The 26,184-nt window shown below is 43.4% G+C and overlaps 1 protein-coding gene across 3 annotated transcripts in view; it reads left to right on the top strand.

The window, feature by feature from the left end:
- Nucleotides 1-26,184, top strand: part of C1qtnf7 (C1q and TNF related 7) — a 104,969-nt gene that overhangs the window by 8,351 nt on the left and 70,434 nt on the right. Inside the window, exon 1 of one of the 3 annotated variants that reach the window (XM_047567403.1) lies at nucleotides 24,050-24,451. The exons of the other annotated variants lie outside the window; for them this stretch is intronic. The gene's annotated coding sequence lies outside the window, so the exon portion shown is untranslated. Of the gene's footprint in view, nucleotides 1-24,049; nucleotides 24,452-26,184 lie in introns of those variants that run through there. 3 annotated transcript variants of the gene reach the window in all.

Here is a 26,184-nt window from a genome sequence, read left to right as displayed (position 1 = left end):
TCTCAAGCCAGAATCTAGTTCTTTCTATTATCTCATGATGAGTCCTTGTTTTACTTTTAGATGTAGCCAGTCCTCTTTCCTCTGGCATTTTAAATACTTACCCACTCTCTCCCAGAACACACAGGGAGGACTTTCCCAGATACCTGGGACTCACACACCATGTGCACTCCCCTCTTGAAACAGACATCTAGACTTGATCACCCGATTCTGAGTGATTTTCACAACCCCAGCCAACTTCATGTTGGTGACCTGGGATGGCACGTGGCTCCCCCAAGTCCTGTATTGAGAAAGAATCTGAACCCCATCTGGGCGACAGAAAGAGATCAATTAGTGATGTGCAATAGAAAATCAGATATTTTCCAGGGCTGTTCTAATTACTACTCTGGATATTGTCTAACAGCCCAAAGGACAGGGAAACTGTTACTCTTACTTAAATACTTTGTTTTCCTTAATGCTAATTTTGCATCAGTTTTGCTAATCAACTCCTCTCATGAAAAGATTGAATAAAACATTCAGATTATTTCTTATACTTAGTTACAGCACAGCTTGTTTTCACCCATGTTATGGTGCCACTTTTCTTTTTAGTGAGCTAAAACATAATGAAGTATCTGGAATTACAATCTCTTTCAGTTTCAGCTCTAACCCTTCCTCAGGGGTTGTGAGTTGATCGGCAAGTCATTTGAATACTCAGTCTTTGGATACCATTGAAACGGGAAATAGTACTTACCTACTCCACTGGACTCACTGGGAGTATTAAGTGAGATACTATGTTAGAAAAAGTGTAAGGTTAGAAGGTGAAATGTAAATGCTGGTTATTATTAGGAACCTGATTCTTCTAACTGGCCAGCTTAATTTCCCCCTGGCCTCTTGGTTATGGTGGAGTTCTTTTCTCTGGACAAATTGGCATCTAGCTGGAAATTAACAACAAAAATCCAAGCAACGGGAATGCAAACACACGGGGGACCTGGTGAATGGACTTGCCTGCAAGTGCTCACATGTCAAGGAAGAGAATCTCAGCCAAGATGGAAGTGTCTCCATGATGTGGTCAAAGCAGAGACCAGAAAAACCCAGGCAGCTCTCCCTGGCTTTCTTTGATGACAGTCATGTCCCCTTACTTGTGATTTCAATTTCCACAGTTTCACTGCAGTCCAGCCACATTCTTTGGTCAACCATAATTCAAAAATATTAAATAGATAAGTCCAGAAATAAATAATTCCCAAGTTTTCAGTTATGCACCATTCAGAATAACAGGATGAACTCTCACCCCATCCTGTTCTGTCCTGCCTGGGACATGAATCAGCCTTGTGTCCAGTGTCTCCATGCTGTATATGCTACTTACCTGTTAGTCACTGAGTGGTCCTTTTAGTTGTCAGATGGACTGTCATGGTAGAGCAGTGCATCTGTTCAAATAGCCTTAATTTTACTTAATAATGACCCCAAAGTACTAACTTTTATTGGAGTAAATTGTTATAATTGTTCTATTTCAATAATTACTACTAGCGTTGTCATTCTCTTGCTACACCTAATTTATAAGTTAAATTTTATAAAGATGGATATGAAGGTGTATACATGTGGGAAAAAAAAAACACAATATATAGAAAGGTTTATACTATCTGAATTTCAGGCACCCCTTGGAGGTCCCCTTGATAATGGGGTACTGCAGTATCCCAGGCTTTGAGCGTGTGGTTTGGGATGATTCGTACTTTCCTTTTGTTCACATAATTCAGCATTGATCTTCTAATTCTTTGGTCCACAGACATATATAAGCATTTCTCAGAGATGCATCATCAGCAAGACATTAGCATAGCTCTGGGCAACCCACTGAGTCAGGGGCCACGATGCTTAATCTACAGGCCAAGCAGAAAATGCTTGGTGTGTAAGCCCCATGAGACCCCAGAGGGCCAGGACTAGCAACTCCACCTGCACCAAGCAGATACCATCTGATGCAGGGTATCCCAGGAAAATGTGGCCCCGCAAGCACCAGTCATTTTATTTTCAATAAAATCCATATATCTAGATTTTTATGTGAAATGTTCCTATTTTTAAATGCTTGCTCTGTGCTTGACCTATGAAATGGCATTTGCATAGAGTTGAACTCACTGTCCTTTAGAGACTTTTCTTTGCTGTGTGAGAAATCTCACGGGCCTTTGCCGTTCTGCAAACTCGTTACTCTGCCCATAAGACCGGAGAGCAGAGCCCCCCACTCCAGCAAAGTGGAGACCTGTGCGAAGGCCTCAGTGTATCTTCCAAACACCCTTACGGGGCTCGTGTGGTGTCTACCCCTGTTTTACAAACGAGACCCACACCTCACCATTGCTCAGCAGTGACACATATAAATGGACACCCAATCTGCTGTCCAACCAAACTACAGTCCTGTGCCCTCTGCTAAGCCCAGAGGAAGAACTGTGGAATGTTACTGCTGCTCATGGCCCCGCAGGTGGACATGGAGTGAGCAAGGGTCCTCCTGTCCCCTCTTAGCCTTAAGCTCCCTGAACTTCTACCCCTCTGTGGAGAACTGGCCCCTCCTGCATGTCCCCTTTCCTAGTCCTTAACTTAGTGCTCTTCTGCCCTAGTCTGCTGCATTGTCTCTCCCTCTCCCACCCCATTCTTTGTGCCCGGTGTCTCTTTCCTTCCACACCATGTCTCTGGTCTCTCTTTCTGTCACCCACATTGTCCTCCTGTGCTCTTCCCTTCTGCTTTTCCCGCCCTTCTCTCTCCTTCTGACCACCTTCTCCAGAGTCCCTCCCTCTTTTTTCATTCTCTCCCGCCCTCTTCTCCACACCTCCCCCTCAAGTCTAAGATCTACTGCTCTGTTTGTATTTATGCTTTATTTCCTGTCACTTACAAGCCCCCAATAAATAGAGTGCCTAGCACAGAGCCTGGTGTGTGGTTTAAAAAAAAAAAAAAAAAAAAAAAAAAACCCTAAACACCAGTTGGCCCCTTGCACACATGATTTGAGGTTAAATTGAAAGAAATGTGCAAAATAAAGCAATTTAAATAGAAACAGAAAATTAAAGCCACGAAGGGGAGGAGGAACAAAGTACATGAACCACAGGACCAATCTGGTTACTGTGACTGACCGTGAAATTCTGCTTCCTGGCAGCCAAACCCAAGTCTTTTCAGACAAAAATTGGCCCGTATATTCTTGGGTGTGCTCGGGTCAAGGGCCAGTGCAGGGTGCTGAGCACCCTTTCCTCTGCCCTGACCCAGATCCTGCCTTGGAGCACATGCTTCCCCTGTACTTGGGTTTCATTTTCATTCACGGAGCCCTCGGTGCTGTGTCTCCAACTTAGAATGTTGCTTTGTGGGTAGAGAATACAAGTCTCATAACAAAGGCACTTCACAGCTGAAGCTGTTGCTATGGCGTTGCTAGAGGAAACCTGTGGCTCCTGGTTAATCTGAAAGCCTACTGAATACCAGTTCCAGCTGCAACTGGGAGAGATAAGGGAGGAAAGGAAAAGCTCTCCTGAGGGGTTTTTCCTTTGAGACACTCGTTTCTCCATCCTTCCTCCCTGTGCTCTTTCCTGTGACCACCACTTTCCTTCTGAGACAGATTTCAGGTTTTGGATATGTCCCTCCAGTAGGAATTCCAAAGTCATTTCCTGAGATTTAGTGCTTATACTTAATATTTTAATCCCAAAAGGCAGCACAGGGTCAGTAGTCTCTGAAGCTGGAACAGACTTTGTGGAAGCATGAGGTGCCTTTTTCTGGACTGGTTCCATGGGTCGATTAACTTGCCATCTTCTTGTTGCAAAAGTTGAGAATGATAGTACTCATTTTATTAGTGTTATTGTGACGATTTTATGAAATAATAGGGTGCCCTATAAGTCATAGCTAATATTAAAATTCCTGTTTCTACTATGGGAATGAAATAGAAGAGACACTATTAGATACACAGGGTGGTGACTGAATCATAAAGCATCAGATTTTTTCTCTCTTCCTTCCTCTCTCCCTCCCTTCCCTTTTTTTCTTCCATTTCTCCTTCCCTTCTTCCTCCCTTTATCTCCCTTCAGAGCTACCCAGCATGCACATGCATTCAATAAGCTTTCTAATTAAACAAAAATTGCAGATTTCTTTGAACAATCCCAACTATAAATTGCCTTAATTATAAGATTTGCATCCTTTATTACACAAAACAAAATTCTAAATGGGATTTGAGTGAGATCCTGAAAGAGATCCAGAAGTGCCTGGAAGTGGGAGAAACAGAGCGTGGTGACATGGCCTAAGTAGGGCATGAGTCTTGGCTGGTGTTCCCAGTCTTGGATGCACCCGAACAATCAACAGGATAGCTTGGAAAAACCCCCAAGTCCAGGCTGCACCCAACACCATTGCATCGGGGTCTCTGGGGACAGAGGTTGAAAGCTCGCTGATGTTTAGCCACAGTTGAGAAGCGTGGTTTGAGGAGAAGGCCAATGGTGTGGAAAGCATGCACATCAGGCATCCCAAGGCTGCATGGTGCACTCAGGTGTGAAGACATCCGTCACCCTCCATATGCCACAGAGCCCTTTCCGATTTGAAGAAACAGTAGTCATGCTATGAAAGGAAGGAGGGAGTGGCTTGGAGAGATCCACGTGGCCCTGTTTGTGCCTTCAACAAACGTGGTAGAACCCAGGTGGACAGAGAGGGAGTCAGCTGAGGGGTTAACAAAGCCAGGATGATCATTTTTAGAATGCAACTCATTTTTTGAATACAGGAAACCTGAGCACATTTAAGCTAAAACAAGTCTACCCTATCTGGTAAGCTTAAAACTTAAATTTTGGAAAAATGGTAAAAAAATATGTGTTTTCACCCATTCATTAGAGGCTCTTAACCAAGGATGTCCCCTGCTTCACACCTCACCGTGTATTTCATTTTAATTGCCATTTATTAAATTTCCTGCTGTGTCAAATATGCCACTTGGTCACTTCTCTTTACCCTCAAAAATCCTGTAAAGTGACTGCATCCCATTTCGCAGACGAGAAATTTCTCAGATGAGTAAAGAAACTCAGAGAGTTTCAAGAGTTTGTCTGAAGTCAGTCAGTGGCAAAACTAGGACTTGAGCCTAGGTTTGTGTGACTCCAAAGTTCAGAATCTTCCTACTCTACCCCTCTGAGTGTAAAGAAAAAATTTAATCCTAGGATAACTGCACCATACTTCCTTCAAAACCTGTAAAATGGAAAACAAAAAACAAAAACAAAGAAAAAAAGTCCTATGTCCTGAAAGATACACCCCATATCAACAGCCTCTCAACAAAATCAGTGAAAAGTGAAAATGTCTCCAAGGTTGAAGTTAAACCTTCAAGTTGCAGAAGGGCTTGATTTCAGAGAGAGCTGGGCGGGCGGGGCACGAGGTCTTTGCCATCATTGACACGGATGCCCAGGAAGGTAGTAGAGAAGCGTCCAGAATCTGTGTGACCCACAAGGACATTCAGGGGGAACGTGCAGCCTTCCGAGCTAAGGGCAGGTGGGTTTGGACAGGAATAATCACCCCAGCTCCACTCATGCCCACCATCTGCCCACTCTTGCCTCCTCTCCTGTGCACAGAGTCCTTGCCCATGTCCACCTGGAGAATCATCCAGTACGTGCCAGCTTTTTGGGTCAACTCTTCTTGCAGACACCCAATCTACACAGCCCTTAATTACCCTGAAAACTGATTAGAGTCCATTTGTAACAATTTCCTCCTGCTATATCCAGGTAAATATGGTCCACAGGGCTGCTTTGGTTTCTGGAATATTAACTTAGAAGATAATGAAATCTAATAAAAACATATTAGCTCCAAATAGCAGCATAATCTGTGTCAATGAGATGATTCCCATTTGGTCTGCAGAGTATAAATATAAGTATTACTTATCCTTTGTAATGAGACAGGGGAATGAGAAAAATATTACTTTCTTTCCAATGAAAAAATCTTCAAATTCAAGAATTGCTAGTGCAATGTCTGCTTGGAAGAGTCAGTGACATTTCATGTTGCCTTTTTAAAATGAAAAAAAAAAGGAATTTAATTTTATATTTTAAAAGAAACTGACTTTTAGGTTCATTCCAGGACAAATTCAGAATTTTTGAGAATAAAATTGGGTAAGACCATAACAGAGACTGTTTAGTTTGGACAGAAAAATTGCCAAAAATGCCCATAAAAGGGAGAATTGGCTAAGAATTTCTTTTTCAGCTCATATTTTTGGATTTTAAAATTTGAGAGAAGATATGATACACCCATAATATGCAAACACCTCATACACGGCTTGTGTCTCACAGAAAGTTGTCACAGGGAGTTTGTGGTGTTTTGGCCAAGGCTGCTGTCCATGATGCCCCTCACCGATCACAAACATCACCAGAAGAAAGGAAAGGAAAGAACAGGCTGAGGCCCTACTGTGCGTCAGGCTTGGGCCCTCAGTCCTGACTAGGCACTGGACAAGCACTCTCCTATGTGGGCCTCCCAATTACTCCCTTGAAGTGGGTGTTATTCCCTTTTCCCCCCAAAAAAGGAAAAGAAGCTGAGGAAGATGCAGTAACTAAACAGCATGACTGGTGTATGGGGTAAATCCAAGTTGGAAAATGAGACTGATATTCTTATTTGTCCAAAATTTGTTTGAATCAATGGATGAATGAATCTTAGAAGGCAACAAATTAGAGGAAAAAAAAAAAAAGGATTCCATCCTACTCTGAATCTCTAGGCCCCAGCTCACTCTAACCCTGGGAGACAGGAAGTGGATGTCTTCTGTGAATCTGTGCCTCAGTCAGGGCACATCAGGGTGGTCAGGAGCCTCCCAGAGGCACCATGGCCTCCTCCACAGATGACTGTGGATCGTGAGGGCTGGCATGGCCACTCACCCCTCATCAAAACCCACTCTCTAACTAAACGGCGTGAAGCTCCAGGGGATCAGTCCTCACAAAAGAGGAGGAATGGAAGAGTCTGGAAGAGATGGGAGAGTGCACATAGACAGGAACAGGGAGTGCCATCCTTAGGTAAGGCCAAGATGCCCTGTTTGGCCGAGAGGAATGTTCTGGAAGGAAAGTAACAACCTTAAAGTTCAGTGAGGATTCAAGTTCAAACTGTGAGGAGTTGGGAAGATAAGAGGTAACTCTGACTGTATTCTGAAGGAAGGGGGAAGCCTCCAGAGGCTTCCGCGTGAGGGAGAGACTTGTGGGAAGCAGAGATTGGGAGGATGGAGCTGTCTGTGGGAGACAGGGGTGGTGGACTGGAAGTGAAGGAGACCAGCAGGGGACTTCCTCAGCATCCCCTGGCTCTCGGGGTCCAGGTTGTGGGTGGGAGGACTCTGCAAGTCATGAGCTCTGCTGCCTTCTGTCCTGGGTGCCAGGAAGCGGTGCAGAGGAAGCGGCATCTGGGGCTGCCACGCTCTGCCTGATGTGTTCTCGTTGAATGAGCTAAATCCTCATGGCTTTTGATGTGGAAATGTCTTCGAGACATGAGTGAATTCCAGGAAATCTTCCAAGCAAGAGCATGTGATAAAGGAGGCCCCACACTCTATACGTGCTGCCCTCAGGAAGCAGGAAGAGCGTGATGAGGGGGAAACACGGTGGGGGAACAATGAGACTTTTCCCCCAATGCCCTGGGACATAAATTTAACTTATGGGCCCCAAGTAGAAACCACAGTAAGTGAAGGACTCACATGACTGTTGCTAATGCTTAAAAAAATGTCTGTAGCCAGGTTGCTTCTCGCTTCCTGCTCACATGGATCCTGGGGTTATCATAGCAATCAGCAGAGATCAATGCACTGGTCAGACCCCACCAGGACTCCCTTCTGAGAGGAATGGGTTATGATGCTGCAGGTGGTAAAAATTCAAGAAGGCCGTGTCAGGGGACTAGAATTGAACTGGAGTCCCCTTCTCAGGCATGTCGCCTTGGGCAAGTTTACTCATTTGCAGACTATCAATAGAAATCCATGATCTGATGGAATAGTGGACATGCCCGCACTTACTCAAAGCCAGGAGCTGAGCAGGTGGCGAGCAGGTCTCCCATCAATGCCGGCAGAGCCAGGCAGGAAATCCGAATGAATCCTGTGGGCTACGTGAAGTCCTGAGGAACCCAGGCTCCTGTGGCCCACCACCCAGCTCTCCGTACCAGAGGGCCACATGAAACAGCAGCTAGGAAACACTGCGGCCAGTCAAGAGAGACTTTTTTGCCAGGGAAGAAAGGCAAAAGCTTTTCTAACAAGGAAGCTCACATTTTCACTTTGTATTGAGCTCATAAATTTTGTCACTGACTTTAGAAGTGAGACTGGAGATGGGAAGAATCTCTGGGAATCTGACAGGTAGAGGTGAATGACAGTTGATCCGTGCTACTGGCACAGGGTGACACAGTCCTACCTCACGTAGAAGCATACAGGGCACTGTGGGACACTGGCATCCCAACCCTCCTGTCCCTCAACTAAAGGTGCCAATCCCAAATACCTCCAAAGGACATGATGCCTCACCCACAAGTCTGTGCTAAACCCACGGAGGGGGAGAAAACCAGGATAGTCAAAAGAAATGTTAGCATAAGAAATTAGATTGCTGAACCAAAATAAAAAATCTCCTCAGCATTGAACTTACTTGGTGGCCTTTGATCAAACCTCTGAAGCTCCTGACAGGCCACATGGAATCTCATTGGAACTCCTGTGACCTGATTCGCTATTGCAGGGACACAGCTGGAGTGGGCTTCTTTCCCTTGCAATGAATGGCTCTTTGCCCAGAGACAAGTCTGCCCAGTGAATGATAAACACAAGCAAGCACTCGTACCTACTCCTAGCCTCCCAGACACGGCCAGAGTGAGAGGCCAGCTCCAGCCCGTCACCTGCGCAGGCAGGGTTAGACGTCAGGTTTGGACTTGTCCATCAAGGGTCTGGCAGGTATAACAGCAATGGCCTGTTCACAGACAAGGCCTTCAAAGGCCTTCATGTGGACAGCCAGCTGCCTCTGAGAAGCCAGGGCTTTGGGGCTGTGTTGTCTAACCAGGCATTTGAGTACTGGATTTGGAAGGCAAAAGTCACCCATCAATCATAAAAGCACACACAGTCAGTTCTTACTGTCTGCATTATTTATGTTATACAAAGTCACCATGGATGTTGAACTAGCAAGTACTGAACCAGTGCTCTTAGGGTCAGGTTCCTGGTATCCTCAGGCACCCCATCTTCAGCAATGGATCACTACATAACCTCATTTTATGTACGATCAGCTTTAAAAACACCTTATTTCATATATGTTGCTCATCCATGAATGCTGAACTCAGGCCAGCAGCACTGTAACTCACACCTGAACAAAGCTTACCTAACACAGGCATTTTCTCTGTGATGCACCTGACAGCCTTCTTGCACTCAGAACCACAAGATAGCATTTCTGTGCTTGGGGCCATTTAAAACTGCAAAATCACCCAGAAAAGCACCAAAAATATAAGAAACATGTCACTAAATTATTGCAAAAAAGAACCCTTGCCTATAGTGTGAGGGCTAAAAGCAGAGGCCTCCAGGTCAGCTGCTTGATCTCAGCTGTGCCCAAGTGTAAATCACCATCAAAGCACCACGAATATGCCTTGGAAATTACAAATAAATTTTAGTACATAGGTGAGTCTGCATTTATAGAATCTGTGAACAGTGAGGACGATCTACAAGTCACTCACATACTTAGGCATTATGTTTGCACTTGAACTCAGCCTAGAGATCTCCAGTGAAGTCATAGCTATGTTTATATTAAAGGCTTCCGAGTGTTAACTGGCCTAGGGGACACCAGGGTTTCAAATGAAAATAAATTGCCCCACTGAAAAGTACTTTTTCTCTGAAAGGAGGAGGACCCCCAAATACATTCCTGACACATCGTTCCAAGATACTACCTAAGCTTCTGGTACATTTTAGCATTAAATTGAGAAGGTCTTCCTGTTAAGGCAGACTCTTTCCTTTTGTTTTGTTTTTTTTCCCCTTTTTTTCTAACTAAATTTTTTCATTATTTTTAATTGACACATAGTAACTATACATAATCATAGAGTAATACTTTGGCAGGTGTATATAATGAGTATTGATCATCAGAGAGTAATTAGCATAACATCACTGCAAGTATTCATCATTTCTTTGTGCTGGGAATATTCAAAATCCTCTTATCCAGCTATTTTGAAATATATAATAAATTATTAACTATGTTCACCTCACTCTGCTACAGCACACTAGAACTTAATTGCTTTATCTACTGTATTTTTTACCCATTAGCTAACCTGATCCCTTATCCCCTCCTCCCTACCCTTCCCAGCCCTGGTACCCACTATTCCACTCCACTTCTATGAGATCAGCAGTTTTGTCTGCTACATACGAGACAATGTGACAATGTGTGGCATATGTCTACCTGCTTCTGGCTCATTTCGTAATGAGCCCATGGCACTCAGACTTTCTGGAACCTGGTAGATATTAGCTCTGTCCTTGGAAATAACACAGAACATGGCCCCCTCCTTCACTGGGGCAGTCTTTCAAGTACTCAAAGACACTACCAGCTCCCTCTTCCAAGACTGCAACTGCCCCTTCTGACATCCCACTGGTTATGCTTCGCTATTCCTCCTCAGTTAACATCTCGGTCACTTGGGAACATGCTCCGATCTTCCAAAATCTGACTACCATCTCCTGCTTGGGCTCCAGAATTAAGTGAGTGGTCTCAAACTCTGCTGGTAGGACCCTAGATTCATAACTTTTCTGGGGCATAATCTGGCAATATATAAAAAACTCTTTAAAATGATCCTCTCCATGACTTAGAAATTTATTCTAAGGAAATATTCATGGGTGTGTGTTAACACTTAGTACAAGGATGTTCATTACAAGGTTCTTTGTTACTCCAACATGTGAAAACAGCTAAATCCCCAAATTAAAACAACAATAAAGAAATTATGACATGTCCATATAGCCATTAAATACTATGTAGGCATTAAACAACCGTGTAAGCAAATCTATGTTGACTTCCATAGGTATTCATATAATCATATTAAAGAATCCAAAGAATGAGTGCAACCTAATTATATTTTCATTAAAACATTCATTTATGGTGTGTAGAGAAAAATATTTCCCAGAGGTTAACATCCACTCTCTAGGTTGTTTCAATTTAAAGTATTTTTTTTTCTTTATCTCTTGTTTTCTGTAATAAGCTACTCCATTTGTAATAAGGAAAATCTATTCTGTTTAGTGTTTAGAAAGAGTGAAATTAAAAAACTTCTCAGTAGTTTCCCATTGCTCTCAGAATGAAATACAAACTCCCCAACTTAGGGCAGAACTAGTCCATCATGTTACGCCAGCTTGGGAACAGAAGACTGTGCAAGGTGTTACCCCAGGTTGGGAACAGAAGACCTTTTGTGATGTTACCCCAGGTTAGAGAAAGAAGACCATCCGTGATGGTACCCAGGTTGAGGACAGAAGACTGTCCATGATGTTACCTCTCTATTGTCATCTCCTTTCAGTCTTCACAAGCACTTTCCTCTTTGGCCACAACAAGCCTCCTAAAATTCCCCAAATCTGCACCCATTTACTACCTGCTACCTTCTCTGTTTGGAACATCCTCTAAGTTAAGAAACTGACTCAGGCAGGTTGTCCAAAATTGCACCACTAGTACAGTGACAAGACCAGTCAAAGGCTGCCCAACTCTGAAGCTCATGCTGTCTTCCCAGAATCCAAATTAAGGTGCTGTTTTGTTGTGCTACAATCTCAGCGTGAACAAGTTAATCATTTTTATGACATTATTTTAGGGGAAGAAAAACCCCGAAGCAAAGTCCCCTCCATTGCCATGTGTACAGGTCAATGTGTTTTTCCCTTTTGAAAGGATTGACCCAAACTATTCAGAGCAATATTTTAGCCAGACATTAAAGCCCAGTTTGCAAGCAGATGCCCTGTACTTTCAGATCTCGCAAATGTGGTCTACTCTGACTTCTTTGCCTCTTTCATTATAAGAATCTAATATGAATTTCAAAACCCACATGGCATAAATAAATTCCAGATGTCTTCCCAAATCCCTAAATCTCACATTAGCCTAAAAAGAGACATTGCTTTATGCAAGCGGATGGTTACATTTAGTTCCTTGAAAATCCAAAAAGATCTTCGGCAATTCTATAGCCTCCTAACAAAAAAATATGTGAGCTCTCTTGAGTCTTAAGAAGCAGAGTTCTCAGGATGCACAGCCCAGCTGTCTGACATCTGCTGTGCTTTCTTCCTCTCCCCAGGAGCAATAGCTTCATGGTAAAGTGCAGGGCACAGAAGTCAGGCTGTCTGGGTTCCTACTCTGCTGAAAGATTGGGGACACGTCACTCATTCTCTCCAGTCCTCAGCTCTCTCACTTATACATGGGGATAAGCCTAGTACCACACCTCGTAGGGTTGTAGTGGAGATTAATGAGTTAAGAATTTCAAGTGTTTAGCACAGCACCAACCACACTGCAAAATACCTGCACTCATTGTTCTCTAAGAAATGTAGGGCATAGGAGGTCCTCAATGGCTAGGAAGTCCCTTCCCTTCTTTCCCTCCAGATAAACAGGCCTGAGTCTCCCTAGCCTTCGATTACCAGGACACCCCTGCTTCATGATGAGCTTGATTTCACAGCTCCTTCCCCTGAGCCTGGCCCAGACCTCCTTACCTGCAACAGCATTCCAGGTCCTTTCATGCAACGCAACTCCACTGACAGAAGTAAAGGATTTGTGGAGGCGGCTTCATCTCTCCAGTTAAAGCTCAAATCTGTAGAACAGCACCATGCTCATAATTGTGATTAAAAAAAAAAAAAAGATTTTTCTTTCTTCTTTCCCTCAAGTCAACATTAATGATTGGCACCTATGTTTGCAAGAAAAACTTACTGAGAGCCAGGAACGACCTTCACCATTCACTTTCAACACAGCGTTTGCAGCCCATACCTCCTTCACAGAGCATAGCAGTTTCACACCTCTGACCATGCGCCAGCGCCAGATGGCAGCTGGACGGGCTTGGCGCTATTCCATACACAGCGTATCTTTTCACCTCCCAATAGTAACAAAAGCTCATGTAACTGCGTAATATTTTGTTTACAGAGCACTTTCATATACATCACCTTACTTACTCTCCCGTCAACACATGAGTACATAACCCTCACCACTACCATCATCATCACCATCATCACCACCACCATCATCATCATCATTACCACCATCATCACCACCACCATCATCATCATCATTACCACCATCATCACCACCACCATCATCACCATTAACACCACCACCATCATCACTACCACCATCATCATCATCATCATCACCACCACCACCACCACCATCATCATCCCCATCAACTTGCAGGATGCAAAACTAAAACCTGGGAAAATAAAAAGATTTGCCCCAAACCACTCAGCTGGTAAGAGGTACAGTGGGAATTTGAACCTGCATTTCCTGACTTATTTTTTTTTTACTTTTTTCCCTTTCAAAATCCACTGCTTAGTTACAGGATTAAAAAATACAAACCTTAAAAGAAGCCTCATTAATTCTTTGGTTGCATCATTTCCTTTGGATATATATGTGTAATTTTTTTTAAATTCTGATTTTTCTCCTTTGTCTGATTTTACCATGGTTGGCAAGATGAAGCTCAGCAGAGTCTGTCAGCCAGGTGGAGCTGTTTCTGTAGGCTATTATGATTGTGTATGGGACTGTCAGTTTTCAAAAAAGAAAAAAGATATTTTTTAATTGGTGTTTTGTTCAAGCAGGATCTTGTTATTCTGTGGCCAAATGATGCCTCATCTAAAAGGAAATATGAACTATTCCAGAAAATTTGCTCAAAAAGAAGCCAAATCTTTTGCAACAATAAAGTGCTGTACGCAAATCTGAAAGAATTCCATAATGAGCCTAGACTGGAAACAAGGAGAGATGTGTTAGAGAATTTGTTTGACTTTGTGCAAAAGAACCAACTTCAGCAGCCTGCTCAAATAGGAGTTTGTTTTTCTCACCTAAAAAGAGATATGCATCCATTGGTGCAATGATTCTGTCTTAGTCGGAGCTACTAGAACAAGAAACCATTCACTGGATGACTTAAACAACAAACATTTATTTCTCAGTTTGGGGGACTGGCAAGTCTGAGATCAAGGAACCAGAAGATCTCATCTGGTGAGGCTCCACTTCCTGGATGCAGATGGCCACTTTCTACTAATAGTATCCTCACACAGCAGAGAGAGAGAGAGAAAAAATCATCTCTCTCATGTCTTTTCTTACAAGAGCAATAATTCTGTTCATTGGAGGCTCTGCCCAAAGGCACCACCTTCAACTACCTCCCCAAGGATCCCGCCTTCAATTGCCATCATACTGGGGTCTAGGACTACAGCAAGTAAAATGAGGCTGGTATGCACAAAAACATTCAATCCCCAGCAGCTTCACAATGTCTTCAGAGACATAGACTCCTTCTATCTTTCTGTTCCTCTTTCTTGCCTGCAGGTCTCTCTATGGTGACCCCAGATGTTTACCTTAATATCAATGGCTGCATTGTCCATCAGCTAACTACAAAGAACAAAATCTGAACAAACAGCACCATCTGGGACTTTCTTCTTACTCAACAACCTGTTCCACAACCTCTGCTTACTTATGATTGTCCCAATTGGGTGGGTCACATGGCCTGGGCTGGCCACAGGAGAGTCTAGAAAGGTGTGCATGTACCTGGTCACATTTCCTTTCCAAACAAAAAACCCTCTATTAGTAAGAAAGAATGCGGAAGTAGACACTGAGCAGCTACTAGCAGAATCTGCCAGGAAAGCGTCATTCACTGAGGGCCTGCAACATGGTAGGCACAAGCTAAGACAACACTAATAAAGAAAGAACTCTGCCCTTGTTCTAGACCTTTAAAAAGTGATATCCAGAGAAATATACAATGTGAAATAAGATGCACATTTCTCAGAATATTGCTCTATGAATTTTTCTCATAAGATAACAGAGTAGACATTCAAAAATGGTTTCAAATATTTCCTTCTCTTTCACCTCTCTTTCAAATGAAATCAGAGATGCAACACTGGTTTCCACTTGCAATGCCATTACATTTGCATTGTCTAATTAATCCAGTGATCCAACCATGGCTACTCCTCGGGCCAATGTTTTCCATATCCCCCAACCCCTGGCAAACACAACTCTACAGACTTATTAGAGCCTGTCAAATTTTTCCTGCTTCATATTCTTTCACTTTGATTGACTCTCTAGAGATGGAATGATAATGTATTCACTTCTAACACTCTCAGCTAAGACCTAAATAGCCTTTGTTTGGTGGTTATCGGTCTCTTCTTTGAGCTTGGCACTGCATAGGTACTCAATGATACCTAATGAATGAACAAATCTCAGCTTCATCATTGACCAGCTGTGCCATCTTAGGCAAGCTCGATACCGCCAATCAGCGAAAAAAGAAATGTGTATTGTTATGAGCTGCTGGGATTTTGGAGTTGTTTATTACACTGCAGCATTTGAGCAGCATTAGCTTATCACTAGAACCTGCCACATGGAGATGGGAAGGAAATTCACTGGCAAGCGATGCTCATTGAATTATGCCAAAGGCATTTACACAGATTATTACCCATACTGTAACAAGCACATTGTGCCTCTAGCATTAGTTAAAATTATTAGATGGTCCTGAAAGGCAGTAACCTCACATACAAAAAATACTAAAGAAATGACACATAAACTTCTCAAAATCATACTCTGAGATTTTCATAGCATGTATAGAACACACCATGGAAGTCAAACACTTCCTGGGCAAGCATCCTCTTGTTGCATCGGTAGCTAAGCATATGGGACAAGGGTGATAAAAGCAAGTACCCAGAATTCTTATCTCACTGACACAGCTGTGTTGTCCATACATTGGGTTTGAGTTATGGGAAATGATTAAGCGGTCTCTCCAGAGTAGAATGTAAGACTCTCTCCTTTCGGAGGCAAGAATAGCACCTCTTGGTCGTCAGTGAAAACCAAAGCTGGAATGAGTTTGGAAATCTGACATATCCTCGCCTGGAGCTTCATCTCTGCAAAATGTAACTTAACACCAGAGCAGAATATCGTTTTCCATCTTGCTTTACACACTCGTGTGTCTGACTCCTCGTCATGAAACATCTGGTCAAACAAGGATTTTGGAAGCAAACAAGCAGGTGTTTGGCAACATATATCAGTTTATACGTGAGCTGAGTCAAAACCTAATGTGAGCTAGGCTATCTCTTGAGAGATTTTTTTTTTCCAAGCAGCATAAACACTAGAAATATACTGTATACCTTGGAATTAAGCAGATCTGGGTTGGATTCCTATGTCAACCACCTAATAAATGGAAAGCCTTGAGCCTGTTACTTATCACCAGTTTTTTTCTTCATCTGCAAAATGGAAATAATAATACTTAAATTGAGCCAAATGAAATTTCCCCTTTTGCAGTCAAGGGAATTTGAACATTGACATTTCACATGGTTTATCATATGCCTGTCTCACAGGACAGAATCTAGAACAAAAGAACTGTATGTCTATTAGTCACAACTGTTGGTTACACATAACAGGCACCCACCACAAACTAGCTTAAGAAAAAAGGGAACACATGAGCAATCTTGAAATAGGGTCAGCTTCATGTGTGGTGGGATCCAGATACTCAAAGGAGGCTCTGGGTATCCTCTGTCTCCCTCCCTCTCTCCCTCTCTCTCTCTCTCTCTCCTTTCACGCATGGTGGAGAAGATGCACCCTGATAGTCTTTCCTAAAAGGAAAAGCACTTCTCTCCCAAAGGCAGTCTTATTGGGTTACATGCTCACCTCTCAACCACTCCTCAACCACTCACTATAGTCAGGCACTTCAGATAGCCTGCTGTGCTCAGCCCAGCCTGGTACTTGCTTAGCGTGGGGAAGGCAGGGTCATGAAGGACAATACACACGATGGCCCAGCTGGAGCCATGTAAGATAGAAAATGGGTTACCCAAAGAACACTGGGGTACTGGACAGGCAAAAAAAAAAAAAAATATGTCCACTACAGGGAGCAGACAACACAGAGCACACGTGGAAGATGGGCCACGAGTAGCAACAGAGTGTCCTGCATAATGTGCAAAGGATGTAGGTGACCCATTCTGCCTAAAGATAAGGAAGCTAACTTTTCCCATTTTGCCAGGTTCTTTCCTGGCTCAGCACGGACGTCCCATGCTGTGGACTCCTCAGTCCCAGGCAAATCGTCCTGGGTTCCCTCAACAATCCCAGTGTTGAATCTGAAAATCCCACCTCTCCACCTGCAGGACAAACCAGGACAACTGGCCACCCAGCCCCAAAATGGTACTTCTAAGTGAAAATCCCTGAGGGAGTTGAGGTCTGAGGTCCGTTTGTGAGTCGTTCCTCCGTGGGAAAATGCATGGTACAGTAGACAGCCCGCGGGGACGGGGCAGGCTGCATCTGCTCCTTTGGAGTCTCAGGATCTGTCCTTCCTCCTCACCTTCCCACTCTGATTTTTGTTTCTTTTTCTTTCACTTTCTCCTTTTTACTCTTTTCTTTCCCTTCCTCCCTTTCTTCCGTCTTCCTTTCTGATGCTCCTTTTTTCCCTCCCTTGCTTTTTCTTTCTCTATTATTTCCCCTTATTTACCTTTCAAGAAATGTGTGACTTAGGTTTTGTTTCTCTCCTAAGTTGTTGTTGTATGTGACTTGACTGAAATAAGCCAGCCTCGGTAAATACACTTATCCTATAGAATCTACCCAGTAAGTGGAAGCTTCACTGTTCTGACAAGAAGGACAGGTGCCATTTCTGCGGGTGTTCTGAGATAGCGTGGTCATGATGGCCAAGTGAAGGGAATGGAAGAATTGGGGGGAAAAGGTGAAAAAAAAGTTGGTGATGATTGTGAGATGGGAAGATTGTGGAGGTGCATGAGATTGGGCTCCTTTAAGAGATGGCGTTTGGGTATAACTGTTTGTAGAAGATGTATCTATTAATAATGTCAGTTGCTAGAATTTGCAACCCTTTCTTCTTTTGCATGAGTCTTATCATTCATTAAGCAATGCAAACCAGGAAATACTTCTTGGCCACAAAGTATGCTTTGAAGCCAGTTCTGTATTTGAATGTCTTCAATCAAAATATTAAGATTAGAAAGGAAGCAATTTCCAGTCTTCAAAAGAGAACTGTTGCTGGAGAAAATAGTCTTCTAAATTATATATTTTTAGAATGTTGTGAATTTTGTTGCCTTTGTTAAAGTGTGAAGTTCTAAGAATTAACTCCCCTTTAGATGTGTATCCACATTCTTGAAAATAAGAATAAGTCAGAGTCAAGCCCCTGAGACTTCCTTCACGTTTGGGTTCTCAAATATCAGCATTCCCAATTCACTTTCACAATATTGTCATTATATAGTACCACCTATGTCGTTTATTCACTGGTATTTTTCTGTAAATTGATTTTTTTTATTAGACAGACTGAGCAGCCAATGCACTGACTGAGGTTCATGCATATCAGTCTCCAGAGGGTTCAGAGTGATCTTCAGATACTAACGTTTTTGAAATCTTATTAAGAAAAAAAATAATGTCATCTTCAAGAAAAGCATTCAGGAAGGGGTTGGAGACGCACCACATTTTTTATTTTTTTAATTTGTTCTAATTAGTTGTACATGACAGTAGAATGCACTTATACATTTTGATACATCATACATAAATGAAGCACGATCTCTCATTTTTCTGAGTATACATGTTGTAGGATCACATTGCTCATGCAGTCATTCGTGTACATGAGGTAATAGTGTCTGTTTCACTCTCGTATCATTCTTACCTCCAAGCCCCCTCCCCTCCCTTCACTCCCCTCTACCTAATATAAAGTAACTCTGTTCTTCCCTAGTCACCCCCTTCTTGTGAATTAGCATCCGCATATCAGAGAAAATATTCAGCCTTTGTTTTTTGGGGTTTGACTTATTTCACTTGTTTCTTATGTTGATCCTACCTTTCGTAAGCCTTGAGATTTTGGATAAGTTGACTTAAATTTTCTCCCAATACAGTGGTGAGGATTCATTAAGATAATGCCCAGGAAAATCACTGACCTGTGCTAGTCCATAACAAATGTCACCCTTGATTCTGCTCTTGGTCCTGTTGATGGAGAGAGGAAGATGTGTACATTCCTCAGTTCTTTAGGGAAGATATCTTATTTATTCTGGGAAAGCAAACCAAATGGTGATGGACAATCAAGATCACCTTCTGAAAACGTGATTTCAAATTGTTATACTGCTTTAGAGAAAATAATGCTTTCAAATTTTTTTTTTAATTTGGAGCTGGCAACATCTCTACAAACCAGGGTACTTTGAGAGGAAATGTGTCTTAAATACGAAGGAACAAAATAGAAAGTTAGGGAAGAATGAGAAAAAAAATACTCTGTTTTACCAAGATTTTATGTATCTCTGAAGAAAAGCTCAGCTGATTAAGAGCTCTAGTGATATAAGGTGTCTCTATGGAGGGAAGCTAATTTGTTTTCTTCATTGTTGTTTATTTGTTTGTCTAACTTTCCAGAAGTCTACAATTATTTTTAAGTAACAACTTTCTTAAAAGGGGACAGTATATAATCTCCAAGATATAAAAAGAACTCAAAAAACTTAATACCAAAAAAACCCAAATAACCCAATCAATAAATGGGCTAAGTAAGTGAACAGACATGTCACAGAAGAATACAATCGATCCACAAACATATGAAAAAGTGTTCATCACCTCTTGCAATTAGAGAAATGCAAATCATTTCACTCCTGTCAGAATGGCAATTATCAAGAATACAAGCAATAATAAGTATTGGTGAGGATGTAGGGAAAAAGGTACACTTATACATTGTCGGTGGGACTGCAGATTGGTATAACCACTCTAGAAAGCAGTATGGAGATTCCTAAGAAAATTTGGAATGGAACCACCATTTGACCCAGTTTTCCTACTCCTCAGTTTATATCCAAAGGACTTAAAATTAGCATACTACAATGATTTGTCCACATTAATGTTCATAGCAGCTCAATTCATAATAGCAAAACTATGGAACCAACCTAAAAACACTTAAAAAAGTGAATGGATAAAGAAAATGTGGCCCATATACACAATGGAATATTACTTAGTCTTAAAGAATGAAATTATGGCATTTTCAGGTAAATGGATGGAACTGGAGAATATCATACTAAGTGAAATAAGCCAATCCCAAAAAACCAAAGGCCAAATGTTTTCTCTGATAAGTGAATAATAATGGGGGGAGGGGCAGTAAGAAAAGAATGGAGGAACTTTGGATTCTATAGAGGGAAATGAGGGGAGGAGTCGGGGAAGGGGAAAGGGATAGATGGTGGAATATGACAAACATCATTACCCCTACGTACATGTAAGATTACATGAATGGTGTGACTCTATATCGTGTACAACCAGAGAAATGAAAAGCTGTACCCCATTTGTGTACAATGAATCAAAATGCATTCTGCTGTCATGTATAACTAAATAGAACAATTAAAAAAAAAAAGAAAGAAAGAAAGGGGGGACAGTGGAAACAACAATTGGAGAAAACCATGCTATTTTCTTGCCACTCAGAAGTATAGGATTGCAGGGAGCCACAGTTAAGTGTGTGATGTACGAAGCTCACTCCTGCAAATCTCATATCCGTTCACTGTTTTTGCTGTCTGCAACCGCCATCAAAGAATAACGTCCTCCACTTCCTTTCTGTCTCACACATTCTGTGGGCGCTCTCATCACTTGACTAACTGGGTCTCTGCTTTCAAAGGATTCTGGGAAATGTAGTTCCAGAGTCTTCCAGTCCACATTAGGGGAGCGGGGATACAAATAGCCCGGAAAGGACCAGGGATGATGTTGAGTTGAAAGCATATATCTCAACTCCCTGATATTTAACAGATTTAAACTTATGATCTAGACTTTGAAAGAAGATTAGAAGAAAGTTAATCAAAAATTTTAGTTTATAAATAAAAGAAATTAATAAATAATTCACTTTCCTGGCATGGTTCTCTAGTCTAATATTCTAGCTATCTTCATCCAGAAGAATTTATAATAAAAATATTTTCAAGGGATTTTTCCCAGTTTATAAAACAGTTCCACATGTACTTTCTCAGAGGCCCTCCAAACAGTGCTGAGAAATAAATAATCATAAAAACCCATAATACTTCTTTGGTGCTTTCATTTCTATTATCACTTTTCCCTGCAGTCCCTGAACAAAACATGCTCCTTCGTTTTCTAAGCTCAACATGCTGTCATTCCACGCCTTTGCCCGTGTGATCCCTTCAGCTAAAAGTGCCTTTCCCTGGTAGCAGTTCCTCCTGGCAGGCGCACCCCCTCTTCAGCCCCTGTTTCATCAGAGTCCTGCTTCCTACAAAGAGACTGAGGCTGATGGGATGTGAATAAGCTGGGCTGCCCTTGCAGGAACCCAGAGGGTGACTGGCAGGCCAGCAGATGTGACCCAAGATCTCAGCTGCCTCTCTTTGCTCAAAGAAATTCATCCTGGATTAGCCAAACCTGGCATCCTCATGCAAAATAGAAAGGAGAAGAATACACTTGGTGGTCATAGATGACTAAATACAGGGGCCCCATTAGGCTGTGCTCTCAGGCACGTTTGTAATTCTTTGCTGCTTCGGGTGAATCTCACCATGCTGTTCTACTACCATTAATCTTCTCTGGTTTACCTGAACTGAATTCCCCTTCTTCCCTGCAGACTCTCGCGCTGCTGTCCTCATGCCTGGAGACAGGTTAGGGAGCAAAACACCCCTGCCCTCAGGAAGCACACAGACTAGTGACCCATTATCTTAGAGGTATGTAAACACTGTTATCACCACTCTAGTGACAAAACATTGATGACGTATTATAAAAGGAGAAAAATCATGAAGGTGAATTATGGGAGAGTGTAAGAGAGCATAACAAGGGACAGCAAGTGTGGGTGAGTGGCAGATCAAAGAAAGCTTCCCTAAAAAGTAACCTATGGGGCTGGGGAGATAGCTCAGTTGGTAGAGTGCTTGCCTCGCAAGCACAAGGCCCTGGGTTCAATCCCCAGCACCGCAAAAAAAAAAAAAAGTAACCTGTGAGTTGAGTTCAAATCAGTGAACCATCAACAGAAAGGAGGCTGGGAAGGAAGCAGGGAGGACACGTCATAGCCGTCAGCCTCCACGCAGATCAGACCCTGAGGGAATCAACCCGACTTCCCTCCCTTTCCCTTCTCACAGTACGTTGGATAACAATGACCCACCTCAAGGACACTGAATTGGGAATTCGGAAGGAAAAGTCGAGGGTTATGACTCAGAATCTAAGAGAGGAGACGGGGGACCAGATGTGTCACAGAAAGAGCAGGGTCCCCATCCTCACCATTCACTTTGGACATTGCCACTTATTAGCCTTGTGACCTTGGAAACACAGCTACCAACCGCTCCAAGTTGTTTTAAGGATTCAATGAAGAAAGAAAGCAGTAGGCTTAGTCATGTTAGCTCTCTTAACTTCTCCAGGCTTGCTATAGAATGAATTGTGGCCCCTAAAGAATTCATGTGGCAGCCCAAGCTAAGACAAGGCTCAATTAGAAAATTGCTCTTACAGATGACAGAGTGCCACTCTTAACTGAAATGACATTTAAGGAATGAATTTGTGAAAGGGCAAAGGAAGTGAATGGAATAATCAAATATGAGTTGGATTGGGAGCTTGAACATTTTCGAAAGGGAAGCTGATCTGAATTCATCTGGTATTTGTGACTACTTCATGGATAAAGGTGACTCCGCGTGTCAAGACCCTGTGGGAGCTTTTCTCTGCAGTAGAGCGCCATTTTTCTTTTTGTTCTTCATTCTTACTATTGCATGAGGAAAGAGAAGGACAATTTGAACTAAAACAAAGAAAACCCATCAGGGCCAGCATGGGGGGACATATGGAAAGAGGCAGGTGACAGAGTAAGGAAAGTGAAATGTGCTCCTTAAGAGAAGAAAAGAAGGACAAGATGGAACCAGGACCACTGGCACTCAGGATGTGAGTCAATGCCACGATGGAAGGGGACATGGAAGTAGTGCCCTCTTAGCAACAGTATTTTCTCTGCATTATTTCCTGGAAAAAAAATTACTCTTAGTCCAATAGTAATGCTGCAGCCAAATGGCACAGATGGGGTGATTTGTAAACAATAGAAATTTATTTCTCACAGTTCTGGAGGCTGGGAGACCCCAGGCCCAGGTGAAGCAGGTTCTGTGCCTGGTGAGAGCCAGGTCTTTGCTTCCCAGATGCCATCTGGTTGCTGCATCCTCCAGAGGGGTCAAGTGCTGTGTCCTCACATGACAAAAGGGCAGAGGTGAAAAGGGGCCTTCCAGGCCTTTTAAAAGGTCCTCAATCCCATCCCTGTCCGCCTCATTCTCATGATTTAGTCACCCCCAAAAGGCTCTCTCCACAGCAAGACGAGCCAGCACAGCCACATGAGAGACTATGTCCCAGTGTGGTCTGGATCGTTTAAATGACCCCATGTTTAACTGGCGAGTCTTCTGGGCAGTGCCTGGAGTGTCCTGTCTGCAGATCGCTCTTCCTTCAGCGAATGCCTCGACAAGCTGTGTAGCCTTCCTTCTGATCTTGACCTGGTTACCCAAGGTCAGGAGTTTTCTCCATATCCTGTCACTTTTCCCCGACCAGTATGATCCTCACCCACAAGTCACTCCGTTGCTGCTATCCACATGGGATGTAACCTTGAGAGGAAAACCAAAATGGAGAGGAGAGCAGCAGCTGTGGGTGGGGCCGTGCGGCCCAAACTCCACTGTGTGCTCGAGGGCCTCCATTCTCCATGAAGCCCCTTCACAACTGTCACCGCACTGTGTGACCAAGCGAGGATCACTATTACCATGAATCCAAGTGTGCTGCTGTGACCACCGAGACGCAGAAGCACAAGGACCTAGTCTAGTGGCATGTGTCCTAAAGATCAAGAGCCAGATCTCAAACCCTGGCCTTTACCTCCACCTGCCAGTGGTGCAGAGGACACTGACTTGACAGTCAGGAGGCCCTTGGATTCTGGTCCTTCCACTTCCTGGGTGAGGCTGGCCAGGTCTCCCCAGCCCTGGGCTGCTTTTCCTTTGACCGCCAACTGAGGGGGCCAAACTTCACCACCTCCAAGAACACCCTCATAAGGAGTTGGGAAGAAATCCTCACGACAGCTGGACAGAGGAGCCCCAGTTTCCCCAGTGTGAAAGAGACGCCGTTCAACTTGAAGATTACGCTCTCAGAACAAACACTGTCCAGACTATTTGTGCTGTTTCCCAAATATGACTTGGGGAGTGAGCCAACAGATAAAGAAGACATTTATTTTTGTTTGTGAGCCTCCATCAAACAATGGGGAGGTCCGTGGAGGCCACGGTGTCATTGCACCCCTGTGGCTTTGCACGCTGTCTCTCTCTGCCACCGTTCAAAGCCTAGGAGAAGGCTTTTGAAAGCAAATCAAGAAATTGCTTATCAATCTGAAGCCGCAAAGAATTATGAGCGCTCCTCACTGCCAAAGGGAAGGGGATTTTGAGCGAAGACTCCACATCTGCGCGCTCTGAGTTCAAAGAATCCAGCTGTTGGACAGCCTTGCGAGCTCTGTAAGTAAACAGCCCTCTCTCGCGTCCATGCGGACGCCTTCGGGCTTTTTTCCTCCTAGAGACTAGTCCTTTGGCTCATGTCGGCAATACTCCCTCTGTTCTTCTCTGATGTTCCTGGGTGTTTACTGACCAGGGCTCAGTCAATAAAGCATCTCAAGGGGATGCTTCCGGTGAACCGCATAGGGAAAGCGAAAGTAGCCAGATGGGCTTTGCGGGAGTTGGTTCTGCACCACCCCGGGCCTGGCGCTGCTCCTCCCGAGCTATAGATCAGCTCAATAGGAGCAGGAGGTCGACACAGACTGGGGAGGGAGCAGAAGAAGCTCGGCGCCTCCCCCTCCCCCCGCCTAGAACTGATTTGTCATCAAGTCTCAGCCTGTGTAATTCAAGTTTAGGATGCGTCCTGTGTTTTGATGTACTGCAGGGTCTTAATGGAGGAAAAAGAAAACATTAAAGCTAACATTGTTCTGTGGAGATTTCTTTGTAGTGGTATAAATCCTGTGCTCCATTTAGTTTTGGTTAAGGGTGCTGATTTATTTACTGTCTATTTGATGATTAAACAAATGTGCTCATCATTCCCCCTGGATGCGGGGGGATAAAGTAATCATTGCAATATATTAGCATAAGCTTCTACATTTGTTGGTAAAACTACGGGTTCTTATTAATGGTAATTATATGAATGGATTGCATATCGTAAACAATGCATCGTATTAGCGTGCAATTCTTTTGCAGGCGTCGTAAATCAGACTATGGCTAATAACCAGGAAGTAATTGAGGGAGTATAACAAACTGAAAAGAAATAACTGTGTTTAGATCAAGCTTTGTTCCATGACCCTCCACATTCCTAGGAACTTGAGGGTCCTTTTTCAGGTTCCCTTGTCATGAGTTCTGTGGCTGCACAGAATGTGTCCCCAGATGTCACCCTCTGCCCCATCATCAGATGGCATCTTGCAGTCGTCCTCATTCTTGATTTAAATAATCAAGTCCCTTACCCTCCACTTAATGTACACATCCCAAATCCCTAGAATGCTCCCAAATTGGCACAGACACCTGCCTTTGACTCTGGTTGGTAGTATCCGGCTTTGTTCTTCTCTCTGAGTAGTTGGGCTCACACGTGGTCGTCCCAGGGAAGGAGCCTGATTCTACCCTCAGTACGTCAGTAACATCAGCACATGCAAAAGGTGCTTGCAAGGTTCAAGCCCCTGGAAAAAGGGGCCTAGTAGTTACTGGGAACTTGTAAGAGCCCTCTAGCAAACAAGTCGTCAGGACATCAGCCTGAGTTGAGGGCTAACCTTTCACCTTTACCTAGGAAATAGAGATTAAGTGCCTGGCATGTGACAGCAACACAGAATGAATGTGCCACTTCTCCCCTCTCCTTGGATGCACGGCTGCAGTTTTATGAACCCAAGTGAGCTTTCATTTTCACGGGCTGTCACTTAGAGAAGGTGGTGGCTGTTTGAGTTGTATGGTGGGCCACGTCATAAAACAGAGGGATTCAAGTTTGGAAAGTGAAAGGAAATTATTCAAGTGTTGGGAAATATTTGCTGAGTGCTTGCCAAGTTCCAGGCCCTTGACTGGCCCTTTCTCACCTGCTGCGTGAAGCAGGAGGGTCACTGACAAGGAGTTGAGGTGCAAAGTCAGAGTGCCTGGGACACAGACCAGACTGGCCTGGTGTGCTCCTGTATTGGTTTCTGAACTCCTCTGTGCCGCAGTGTCCTTTCTATAAAATAGAGGTT

Source organism: Sciurus carolinensis, chromosome 10 (genome assembly GCF_902686445.1).
Source record: "Sciurus carolinensis chromosome 10, mSciCar1.2, whole genome shotgun sequence".
In the NCBI taxonomy this organism is placed as follows: Eukaryota; Metazoa; Chordata; class Mammalia; order Rodentia; family Sciuridae; genus Sciurus; species Sciurus carolinensis.
Note: the sequence above shows the minus strand (reverse complement) of the source record. Positions and strands in the feature narration are given on the sequence as shown.